At 32.8% G+C, this 7,815-nt stretch overlaps 1 long non-coding RNA gene across 6 annotated transcripts; it reads right to left on the bottom strand.

The window, feature by feature from the left end:
* Window positions 1-2,573: 2,573 nt before the first annotated feature.
* On the bottom strand, window positions 2,574-5,513 carry LOC145012590 (uncharacterized). Of its 6 annotated transcripts, XR_013664585.1 has the most exons (6): window positions 4,898-5,513; window positions 4,759-4,803; window positions 4,565-4,667; window positions 4,292-4,346; window positions 3,932-4,075; window positions 3,155-3,685 (listed from the first exon to the last, which is right to left on the bottom strand). It is a non-coding gene; the product is annotated as an uncharacterized LOC145012590 (long non-coding RNA). The 6 variants fall into 6 exon arrangements; XR_013664583.1 differs by lacking the exon at window positions 4,292-4,346 and having other exon boundaries at window positions 3,932-4,099; window positions 4,898-5,512; XR_013664584.1 differs by lacking the exon at window positions 4,292-4,346 and having other exon boundaries at window positions 4,898-5,512.
* Between the last annotated feature and the right edge of the window lie 2,302 nt (window positions 5,514-7,815).

The raw sequence follows: 7,815 nt of genomic DNA, 5'->3' as shown, positions 1-7,815 counted from the left end.
TATTCTTGTGTTTCACTTTGCATGTTTTGACGTCCTGAATAATTTAATTGGTTTAGAACAGTCAAATTATTTGAAAGGGCCACAGTCGTTCATATGTTGGAAGTAGGTATGAATGAAGATTGTCATGAATTGGTGTGTGGATTGTCTAAAGAGTATTAGACATAAGCAAATGTTTGCTGCAACGTTCATGAGTGCTTATGAATATGATTTGAGCATTGGATTAAACCCACGCTCACTTGGATTACTCCATGGATTGTATCATGAGTGATTGACGAGATGATAACATCTTATATTCTTGAAACCGAGATGTGTGAGTTGTATCTTGCAAATCGGTTGCACATTGATGATATGAAAACGCACTAGTAACTTGGTGTCATAAAACATATTGTTGTGTGTGATTCGGTAAGTGAGTGCAAGCGAGCATTGAATCAAAGTTTATCCGTTCCTTTTATCCCAAGTAGGATAAAAGCGATATCTTTGGGCCCCTCGATGATTTAGTGATGACAAATGTAAATGCTCGGCCGGGCTAGGGCTAATTTGATTTGTTCAATTAGTCAGTCGTCATAAATCGGAAGTCGAGAAATAGTACATAAAGAATGATTTGAAATCATATCTCATACGATATCTAGAATGGAGGAATATATGATCCCTTATCTAAAGGACACGCATATCTGATAGGATCAGAGTTGACAGCGGCTTTGGAAAGCTACGATTGCAGATCAGGATCTGAAGTCATACGCCTAACAGTTATTAGATTTATCTAAGTGGGATACTGTTGGATTAGTGTCTAAGTCCATAACTATTTTTGGTATGTACTTGACCCAATGGTGCATGGTCCTTTTGGGTTGCCTTCACCAAAGCAACTTGATAGGATGAATTATGGAGAGAAAGGATTAAATATGATTTATTAATATATTATGAGAATAATATATTAAAGGAGAAATCATATTGTTTAAATTAATATTAGTCAAGAATTAATTGGTAATTAGTTTTGTGACTAAAATAGATTAATTAAACTTAAGGGACTGGAATTGTAATTATAAGATAATTGCAATTTGGGCTATGGATTGCCTTATATTAAGGAGTGGACAAATTCTATGGGAAAGCCCATGAGGAAATCGTCCAAGGCCTTAAGGAAAGGAATCTATGGGTTGCTTAGGGCTTAAGCATCCAATTTAGGGTTTCCTTGTTAGATAACATTAATAGCCTCCTCTATGTATATATATATATATATATATATATATATATATATATATATATATATATATATATATATATATATATATATATATATATATATAGATCCCTTATGACCCAAAAACGTGGCTAAGCATCCTTCTAGGGTTTCACACGTTTTAGGGTAGCCTCCATCCTCTCTCCTTTTCATCCTCTTGCTCTTGGTGTTTGTGAACCATTAGAGGAGTGACATTTGTGACTCTAAGCTTTCTAAAGTCAATACAAGGATGAATTGGATTGTTATTGCTACATAACAATCAAGGTAATGTCTTAAACCCATTCTTATGTTAATATGATTACTTGTATGCTATAATTAGGGTTTATAGTCTTGGATAACTTGCATGTACAATAGAGAAACCTAGATCCAAGCATTAGGGTTTGTATGAGCACACAGGATGTTCTTATGATCAAAACCCATTAGTCCAGTCATGTCGAAGGCTCGTAGAGTGGTCCAGATAGGTTGTAGGCCCTGTAAGGCAGTTCAGTCAGGCTGAAGGCTCATATTTGCATGCTTTGTTTCTTTTGTAGTGTGTTTGTACTTTGAGGGAACTCACTAAGCTTTTACTTATAATTTTAGTTTATTGTTTCGGGTATTTCTGAGGATCGTGGGAAAATGAAGGTCTGATCGTGTACATCTTCCTATTTCTATGATATGGATTTTTGGGACACTCTGATATGACTTTACTTTTGAAACAATGACTATTTTTGTAAACAATGATGTTTAATGGTTGATTTAAAAAAAATAATTTTAATTTTTTGATTTTTTGGAGTGTTACAACCAAAATGAATTTAGGAGATATGATGAGGCACTTTAGTGGAGGCTAGGATTTCATTAGATGTGTTCTAGAGGAGGAGGTGTCTGAAAATGATGAACTATGAGGTTAATAACCATTAAATACTCCAAAAAAAACCCCTATAGTTTAGGTATAATAAATGCAATGAACTAAAATAACGAAATAACCAAATTTTTTATAAATGGAAAATATAAATAATTTTTTAGTTAAAATTAAATAATAATAATAATAATAATAATAATAATAATAATATTATTATTAATAAATGTTTTTTTTAATGTATCATTTATCAGAATATTTATAATCGTATATAAATAAAACATATTTGTAATCATAAAAGAATACAATGTTTTTAATTTTATTTTTATACAAGTATATATTCATAAATAAATAAAGCTTATTCTATTTTTATGATTATAATTGTAATCGTAAATAAATAACATAAAACAGAAAACAAAATCTAACACAATTATAAGTATAAAAGATTAAAACACTAAACATTGTATTTAATAAACATAAATGCTATATTTATAAATGGTTAAAACATTTCACATTTGGCTATATATATACACCCTTTATATTCCTAATTGAATAAAACAATTCAAAAAAATGCTATAAAAACATAAGAAAACAAGGATCCTAATTCGAGTCCAACCCATGAAAACTCACTGTTGTCGTTACCTTTTTCCTTCTCTGTTACAATGAATAGGCCAAAAAAAAACAACAAAATAATATCTCATACAATGTAATCATAAATTAATAAAACATACAAACGAATAAACACATAACGAGAATAGATGATTTATAAATTATATCAACACACATGCGGAGCAAGCTCTTGAGCTTAATTATATTGAAATATAATAAGCACCCACAAAAGTACAATAATCAAACATAAAAAGATAACTTGGCAATCACAAATAACTATAAAAGAAAAATTAAGTGTGCCCTACAAATAAATCATCATTGATTACTAGTAATAAATATGTGATATGGCACAACAAAGTGATATCACAAACTTGTTTGTGGAATTTTATTTATAACTAGTAAAAACCCACTCCGCTATTGGCAGAGGTTCGAATAAATTTAGTGAAGTCTGTGGAGACTTAATATATAGCAAGATGAAATCAAAATGTTGTAAATATAATATATGAAAAGAATGTTGCTATTTCTTATATTCAACTAATTTTGTATTACAAATCAAGACAATAAAATGGCCGAATGTTTGCATAAATTGGTAAGTGACTTGAAAATACATCCAATGGTCTGGCATCTTCTTCTCCCACCAGTGTCAATATCGAATGGAATCGACATCTGATGGCTTGAAGGCAGCTGCGAAAGGGAAGCTAACAACAGAGAAGGAAACAACAACAAGTGGTGACCGGGTCCAATCTGAAGCAAATGGGTAGAATGAATTGTAGGAAGCAACAATTGGTGGTAAATCTTGGAAAAGGAAATGGTAAGCCGATGATAAGGGAGTAAAGTAAGGGGCTAAAGATGTAAATCCCTTTTACAAGATTTTAATCGTTAAAATCCCTTTTGTGTGATTCATCACTGTAAGGTGTTGTTTGTTTTTTTGAAGTCAAAATGTTTGCAGTCTGCGGACCACATCTGCAAGCCTCTGCGGCAGAAGAGGTGGACCAAATGTCTGCAGTCTGCAATAAGAAGACTGTTTGTTTTTAACGTCTGCGGGCTGTTAAAATAAATTGAATTTTTAAACTTAATTTAATGTCATAAACATTAAAAATGCATTTTTAACAAAAAAAAAAAAAAAAAAAAAGAAACTGCACGGTGGCCCATATATATATATATATATATATATATATATATATATATATATATATATATATATATATATATATATATATATATTTGTTTACGTTAAAATGAGGTCTGAAGACCTTTAAAGACAGTGGCCCATGTTTGCGCCAGGAAGATCTCGCGCAGACGTTTTCTGATCTGCGCACTTCCAAAAAACAAACAATCTGCGATGGCATATGTATGCGCGCTGTCTGCGCGGCGCAGACAAAAGTGGTTGCGCGGATCTTCACACAAAAAACAAACAACCCCTAAGTATTGAAGTTAGAAATCTCGTCATCAAAAGCTTGTTTAGCCAAATGGCATGCCTTGTAATTTCATCGTATAAAATGCTTAATTTCATACACCATATGCAAATCTTATATAAAGTAAGGTATATTTTATTTACTTTTCAGGATGATTCATAATTTCATAATAGAACATTGAAAAAATGAGAACCAGACCAACACAAATAAGGTGGGTTGAAGAGAGCTCTTTATTTGCAGACTCAGAAGCAACCTAAAATGGAAAATTAATAACCAAAAATGTATAGTAAAGAAAAAATTAACTTAATACAAAAAGACATGCCTCATAGCCCTTTATTTGAACAAATATGTATGCAAATCAGACTTATTCCACGTATGAGTATACTTGAACAACAACAATTTTAATTTTGGGTGAAGCTTTATAATCAATATGAGAAACTTTTGGAATTATATAATAAAAAGGAGTGTAACCTGTTTGTCCTTTGTTTGGTACAAACGTGACCAATAGTGGCAGTGAGAAATCTAGGTTTCAGCTTCCTCTATTTCTCCCCCCTTCTAAGCCTCCGATGTTCTTCTTTAGAGGTTCAAAAAGGATAGGTTAAATGATGTGTTGATTCTATGTAATCAAATCTAAAATTGGAAAATACATATTTCAAATTTCTCACCTGGATCATTTGTGGAGGTAATGTTTATGCAATCATATTTGACTCCTGCAATTCGTACAAAAAAAATATACTCAAATGTTGTTGAATTAAATGAGTGTGTACAGGTAACTTATGATGAATAGAGTAAAACTAATCCTACAGATTTTTTCAAGCGTTTCATTAACTACTTGGCGTGCATCTTCAAAAGCTTTATAGGAGCAGAAGGATCAATCTCGAGGAGTTGAGGTGCAAAACATAAGAACAGAAATCTGAGTTAAATATCCAATCCTGTTTATAAACAGATGGTGGTGGGGGCAGGGAGCTGGTAATAGAAACCCGATGTCATCTTACCCGGTCATCGTATGATCCCTAAAACCTGAAACGATTGAACACAGAAGAGAACGGAAGAAGAAGTACAGAAGGAACATAGTGGAGAAGGGGTATTCTAGAGAGAAGGACGACGGATAGGGTTTTCAGACTCTGTACCTAACCCCCAAATATGGACATTCCATATTACGACGCAGTGTACGTTTCTTTAAGAAGACGGTGGAGTGAGACAAACGCCGTCGACGAAGGCGAATGGAGGCAGATGTCTGCTTCGCGATCGGTGGAATAGGCGTTCAATGGGTAAAAAATAAAAAAGAAAGATATCTGGGAGAAAGATAGAAAGATATCTATGGCGGTGGAGGAGTTGGCTCCAAAATAAGCCGCAGCTCCAAACACATAATGAGACGATAGACTAAAGGTGTAAATTATGGTGTGACAAATGTCTAAAGAAACAATATTGTTTCTTTAGTTTTGTGTTTCTTAAGTACTGTGAATATATATATATATATATATATATATATATATATATATATATATATATATATATATATATATATATATATATATATATATAAAACCCGTATTTATCTCCTTCCGCTAAAATCAAATTCATACAGTTTAATTGATGCCACGTCGATTCCCTTCTGAACGACGCCATGACGGCAACGTCGATTCATAACATCATCTTTCCACCGCTTCTCCTCCCCCGCCTTCAAACCACTGCTTCGCTAATCGCTATAGACACATGTTTCCAACCATCGTTTCTCTCTTTTCCCTCTTCACCCTTCTATTGGGTCGCCTGTCTTTGAGATTTTAATGATTGCCTCTGCACTAAAGCGGCATTTTTTTATTTAATCGAAAGGATGAAGCGGAGGGCGATGGAACGACACCAACTGAAAATTCCAAGAACGGATGGAGCAAGGTAACGTCCTCAATGCATAAAAGTTGGCTTTTTTTCTACCCTCTGCTTCGCGCCTACACCTCTTGGTTAGCACATTTATCCATTATCTTCATTTTCCCTAACGATTCCCTTAATCACTTTATGATTTATATTTAATTCTTATTTCAGTTCTTAAATTTTGTAATCGGAATGCTCTCTTATTTTCTTTATTTTTGCCTTGGTTGAATCGCCTCAGTTTTTCCTTCATGGTCTAAGGTTTCAGTTTATGCATCTCTCTCTATCTCTCTCTTGATGTGTTTCAAACCATAAACCCTAGAAATTACTCCATTCAACCACCCAATGTTCATCTTTGTTTCTGTTGATTACTAACCCTAACCCTCTTCTGCGTTTTTTTTTTATAGGTCTTCAAGGTCAATCCAAAACTGAAGATGAGTAATTATAACCCCAATGAAGGGCCTTTGCTTCCCCCAATACTTTATATGTCGTGTTTTAGAGTTCTGCTTTGTGATAATAGACACACACAAATATGGTCTGATGACTTGGGTCCAGAGTAAGAAGAAGGCCCTTCCTCTAGGGTTCAGAGCAGGAAGATGAACCCAAGCGCAAGGTTTGACATGTTTTCTTGATTCTTTTTATTTAATTTTGTAATCGTCTTTCTTTTACATGCCTTTTAAATCATGATTTCCAATATCTATTATGGTTCTCATCGACTGCATGTGTTTGTAATTCCCAATGAATGGATATTATGTTCGATGTCTAACATGCCAAATTAATGGGTATTATGTCAAAGCTTTGAACAAATATGAGTTAGCATTTTATCACTCTACAAAGAAGGCATTCCAATCTTTTAAGATTACATCTAATGACTTATCTACCCTTTACTTTTTTCTAATTCTTTTTTCTTTTAATTATATTGAGGGTATATTGCAATGTTAGACATGTATACCTTATTGGCTTGTTGTATTGGGGGGAAAGTTCTTGTTCGCCAATTTCACCTGGTAATAAATATGTTTCAAGTCAGAGGCTATTTCTCTTTTACTTAATGGGTTAAGTACTCAATCTGGACATCTATACATGATGGTTTTTTTCTATTTAATCAAAGACGGTTTAAAATAATCTTGCATAATGTATTAAGATACTAAAACTTTACCAAATTTCTCTTCTTTTAACACCCAACTCCTCCCAAGTTATAATTTGATGAATGTTGTGAAACTCTTTTCTAGAATGTAAGGGTAAATTGTCATTTTCTCGCTTGGAGATGGTTTATTCAGTCTTTGAAAAAGATTTACACTTTATGATATTAAATTTATATAAAAATGTGGGTTTGTGTTAGTGTTGCTTATATCGAAAGGTTTAGTGCCTCATAATCTCCTTATGCAAAAATAAGTTGCAGAGATTTACTAATGACGGTTTCATACTGGTTTGCAACACACCAATGCCAAATTTTTTAATATTTTAAATAGTAATATGTCATTGTATCATAAATTTTATATCTTTATATTGTCTTATATCGCTAATTATGCAGGTTATTTTCACACGCGAATCAGATATTGTTGGATGAACAAGTGGCAAGTGAATGTGGGTTCTAAAATTGGAGACTCTTAACAGCTTTTTCAAGCTCATAAATGTCCCATGTGGTTGTCAATATGTTTAACTATACACTCTACTTGGGTAAAATACAAAAAAGTGCTATGTACTTTCATCATGTTATCGATTAGGCACTAAACTATTATTAGTATAATAATAAAGATTTTTATTGCATTTGGCGCAAGTACTGGAAGGTGGCAAATCATGGAACCTCAATTTACGCCCATCCATATAGAACTTATTTTAAAAAAAAAATTAAAACG

This window comes from Lactuca saligna, chromosome 8 (assembly GCF_052625555.1).
Source record: "Lactuca saligna cultivar CGN05327 chromosome 8, ASM5262555v1, whole genome shotgun sequence".
In the NCBI taxonomy this organism is placed as follows: Eukaryota; Viridiplantae; Streptophyta; class Magnoliopsida; order Asterales; family Asteraceae; genus Lactuca; species Lactuca saligna.
This window is presented reverse-complemented; position numbering and strand designations above follow the sequence as displayed.